This window comes from Myodes glareolus, chromosome X (assembly GCF_982192425.1).
Source record: "Myodes glareolus chromosome X, mMyoGla1.1, whole genome shotgun sequence".
NCBI lineage: Eukaryota > Metazoa > Chordata > Mammalia > Rodentia > Cricetidae > Myodes > Myodes glareolus.
The window spans coordinates 123746518-123751991 of NC_142053.1; positions in this window are offsets into that span (position 1 = coordinate 123746518).

Here is a 5474-nt window from a genome sequence, read left to right on the forward strand (position 1 = left end):
GATTATGATTAGAATTACATCACCATTTGCCCTTTGTACTCTTCCACATTCATAGCTTTTTTTCCCCAGGAATTGTTCTTACTTACATATTTCTGTATGTTTAGTCCTCTATTTTCCAAATAGATAAATATAACCGGCTCAGTCTGTATAATGTTAATTATGTGTTTACAAGATGATCATTTGTTACTGAACTGCTCCTCCGTGGAAAGATAATATCTTTCTTTCTTAAGATTAATTAGTTGCATGTGAGTGATATCTGTAGGGCTGAGGCCTCTTGATATTTCCCCAATATCTACTTTGGCATCCCTATTGTGTCTTCCTTGTTCTGCTGCTGTTGAGGCAGTTATATAGATGACACTTTGTGGGGGTAGCATCAGATACTACTAGGATATAGAATCTCATACCAAACATCATGGTCCTCTGGTTACTTCCATCTTTATGCTTCATGTTCCCTAAACCTTAGATATGGGAATGTTTTTTCATATATCTATTGTGAATATGCTTTATATCTCTGCTTTCTAATTGATTGTTGTTTTCTGTAATGTTTCAGTATGTTGAAAACACTTGTTTTGTTTATGAGAGGTCAAGAATAAACTTTTCTGTGTTCGTTAGCACAGAAAAATGTGTGTTTTGATATTGTTGTTATATTGTTGTTGTAATTTCTGTTGTTGCTGTTGATACTGTTAGCTGATATCCTGGCAGTTATTTGTACTATATATCTAAACACTGGTCCTGCGTAGTTAGCTAGATTTTTTTATAACTCTAGACCTATAACATACCTTGAAGACTTAAATGGCAATACCTCCTATACTGATCATTTTATTACAGTATTCTTTTAAGAATCTATAGTCTTCTCAGGTTCCATATGAAAAATAGGAGGCATATTCATTCTTATTTCTGTGAAGAATGTCACATCTTTTGTGGTTTTTTTTTTTAGTTTGGCATTGTATTATATCTGTGAATTGTTTCTTGCATGACAATCACTCTCATAGTATTAATTCTACCATTCTGTGATTATTATATGTCTTTCTAGTTTATAGGACTTTTTCTCAATCTTTCTTCTGAGATTATAAATTTACTTTCTTTTTCTTGGTTATGTTTAACCCAAGATTGTTTTTTTCTTTGATGTTGTTGTGAATGGGATTCTACTCATGGTATCTTTCTAAGGTGGCTTTGTTGGTAGTATATAGAAAGGCTGTTAATTTTTGAAACTAATCCTTTCCTTGTCATACTTCTGAAATTTTGACTCTACATGTACATGTGTTCTGGTACATTTTGGGTATGTCTTTGGTATAAGATCATGCCATGTGAAAATGGGGTTCTTCTCATAGGCACATGATTTTAATGTCCTTCAGTTTCTGTATTGCTCACTGTCATGTATCCACTCAACATTATAGTGGAGTGGGGAGAGTAGGAACCCTGTCTTTTTGCAAGATTTAAGTGGGTTTCCTTGCAGGTATTTTACATATAGAATGTGTATTGACAGTACTTTTGCCAGAAACAACTATAATATTATGAAGTATAGTTCCTCCATTAATATTATAATACAGAGGGGCTGGAGAGATGGCTCAGTGGTTAAGAGTATTGCCTGCTCTTCCAAAGGTCCTGAGTTCAATTCCCAGCAACCACATGGTGGTTCACAACCATCTGGAATTAGGTCTGGTGGCCTCTTCTGGCTTTCAGGCATATAGGTAGACAGAATTATCTATACATAATAAAGAAATAAATAATAAATAAATAAATATAAAAAAATATTATAATACAGAATATTATCTTGAGTATGAGGCATTTTATCATAGTTTTTTTTCTTGAAATACTGAATTAATGATAACATTGCTTGCCTTATATTGCATGGTTTATCACATTTATAGAATTCTGTGTGTGGAATCAAGCTTGTACCTCTGGAATAAAGTCACTTAAATCAATATGAATGAAATGCTTGATATGAACGTGTATGCATTTTTCTAGTACTTTATAATGGTTTTCTGTCTTTACTATCACCAGTTATGTTTTTTAAGTAATTTTATTAAATTATAAAGGTTTCCATTTACGCCCCTCTTCCCAACACCCTCCCACTCCCCCCCTCCCTCTCCTCCTCCCTCTTTGCCCCTAAGGGCAGTCAGGGTTTCAAGCCCTGTGGGAAGTTCAAGATCGTTCCCCCCCCCCTCCAGGTCCAGGAAGGTGAGTATCCAAACAGACTGGATCCCAAAAATCCAGTATATGCAGAGGAAACTAGTCCCAGTGACATTGTCAATGGCTTCTCAGAAAGACTCCAGGCCAGCCACATTCAGAAAATCGGCGACATTCAGAGAATCTGGTTGGATCACGTGCTCGTTCAGTCGCAGTCCAACTGCCCTTGGTAAACTCTCATTAGATCCGACCCCTTGTATCAGTGGGTGATAGCATCCCTCGCAGTCCTTCGTCATTTTCTTCCTCCTTCTGCTCCTCATTTGGACCTTGCGGGGCTCAGTCCGGTGCTCCAATGTGGATCTCCGTCTGTATCGCCATCCATCGCCAGATGAAGGATCTATGGTGATAAGCAAAATATTCATCAGTATGGTTATGGGCCAAGGCCGGTTCAGGCACCCTCTCCTCTGTCCAGAGAACAATCTGGGGATCTCTCCTTGGACCTGGGATCCCATATATAATCAAGTTTCCTATAAACCCTAAAATGACTCCCTTAGTTGAAATATATTCTTCCCTGATCCCATATTCATCCTTCCTCCCTTCCCCCCATCCCGGTCAACCAAGCTTTCTCCATTCCTCCTCTACTCCTTCTCTCTAACCCTCTCCCCTTCCAACAACGCTCCCACCCACCCCCCATGCACCCAAGGTTACCTGGGACTCTTGACTATTTCCTACCTCCTGGTGGATAGCTAAATAATCTTCAACAGGTTCGTCTTCTTATTTAGCTTCTCTAGGATCACGAATAATAGGCTCAAAGACCTTTAATTATGGTTAGAATCCACTTATGAGTGATTACATACCATGTTCCTCTTTTTGGGTCTGGCTTACCTCACTCAGTAAAGCGTTTTCTATGTCCATCCATTTGCATGCAAAATTCAAGATGTCATTATTTTTTACCGCTGAGTAAAACTCTAATGTGTATATGTTCCACACCTTTTTTAACCATTCTTCTATTGAGGGGCACCTAGGCTGTTTCCAGGTTCTGGCTATTACAAATAGTGCTGCTATGAACATAGTTGAACAAATGCTTTTGTAGTATGAGAGGGCATCTCGTGGGTATATTCCCAAGAGTGGAATTGCTGGGTCCTGAGGGAGATTGACTCCCAGTTTCCTGAGAAACTTTGCACTCACCGCCTGCCCCGGGCCGCGTGCCCACCCCGGCTGAGATGGAGGAATTTAAGCCACCAGTTATGTTTTTCTCTATGTGCACAAATAAATGTACGCGTGTTTGTTGAAGAGGATTAAATTCATACAGGCTATGTATAACAGGTTTGGGAGTTATCCTTTACATTCTATGTATAAAAAATGTCAAGAGAATTTTGCTGTAATACTTCTTTGACAAACTTGTTGTAGTACTGATGAAAGTTTAAATAACAGGACTTTTCAACAGAAAATTGTTATTGTTTCTTTTTCATAGCATTTTTATTACTATTGAAGGTATTTTGCTTTCTTTATATCTTTAGACTTCATTAGACTGGAAGTAACAATATTGTCTCATGTATTTTGTTTTTCTTTGTTCCAAGCCCTAAAAGAAAATTGCCTCTGCTTTTTCTAATTTGATAGTTAACTACATCCTAAGGAGTTGTTGAAATAAAAAGAGAAAATTGCAACAAACATATGCATTTATCTAGGTAATGGCATCTATGGAATACCATTCTTATGCATTTATTCTTAAAATGGAAATGACTCATATGTACACTATTTAAGAATATCCTTATTCATTTGCTTACTGAAGTCATTTAACAAAAGATAATCTCCACATATAGACTTTCAAAATCATATTTCATCCTCCTTTTAAATAATATGTTACACAGAGGCATACCCAAAGTGTTTATTCTGTGAAATCTTTATAGTATTAGGAACATTCAACTGCATATCACAATTTTTAGCTAAAAGTAAATATGAAGCACAACATAAAATTGCTTTTTTTCAGTGTTCTTACTCATGGATCTCCAATAATTTTCACATTTCAAATTATTTCAATAGGTTTTAGTAATACAATATCATTTGTAACATCAGAGTGATTATTTTATTACTTTATTGAATATTTATGTGCATTTTGAATATGATACTTTTCTCAAGGGTTTTCTTGCTTCTTCAAACACTTTATTTAATCATTCAAAAATAAGAAGATCTCATATATCTTAGGAAAAGAAAGGAAAGGCAAGTCAGGAATTTGGTATATCATCTTCTGACTTCACAATAGAGAAGACAATTCATTTAAATAGAAATGATTATCTATATATGATACTGATTCCATGATCAAGAGGATATGATGCCTAATTCTATTCCTGCTGTCATCTGTGTATACATTAAATCAAAAATTAAAACATGATTGAACAGAAAGGAAAGATTACATCATTGAGAGTTCATGGATGCAAAATTAAATATAATAATATAATGAGTATAGAGAAAGAATGGTACACAAATAGTTCCTTTGCCAGAAATCACCAATACTTTGTAATTTGAATTTTATAGAAGCATTGTCAACAGAAATTAATGACATTCTGTGGATATACATGAAAATTTATATTGAGAGGTTGCAAGGAATATACTGAAAACATCAACATGCTTGTACCATATCTGTGAAAATAGTATCCCACAATCATAAGTAAAGTAAGATTTTACAAATAACAAGGCACATTCTCTTGATGGAGTATTCCTCAGTATAAACATATTAGCAATTCTGAATTAGATAAAATCCTTTATATTTTTAAAAAATATCCTATCCTTCATTTCTATCTTTCTAAGATTTTCTCTTTTAAATGGCTCATGATATCATGCCTTGGTTTGGTAATTTTTAGTTCACTTTTCCTTGTTGAGATACTTATCTCTAATTTTTTTATGCAATAAGCACAAATCCACTCAAATATGAAGGAATATTAGGTCTGGCTTCTGTTTCTACTCACCTATAGAATGTTGTTATTCAGGACAAGTATCTGTAAAAACATGAAAGGGGTAAGGATTGACAGAAATGGTTTCTTATAGGAATATGATAATAGCTCCCCAAGGATTATTTTTGGAAACAGTAACTGAAAGATTACATTTGAAACATATGATCTAAATCAGGACTCTTACTGATTACATAGGTAGATTGATAGATACATAGATAGAAACATAGATAGATTCAGTATGCATATATACACACATGAATCTATGAATATACATCAATATGCATACACACACACACACACACACACATATATATATATATATATATATAGAGAGAGAGAGAGAGAGAGAGAGAATTTTATGGCAAAAATAATATTAAATAATATAAAATAATA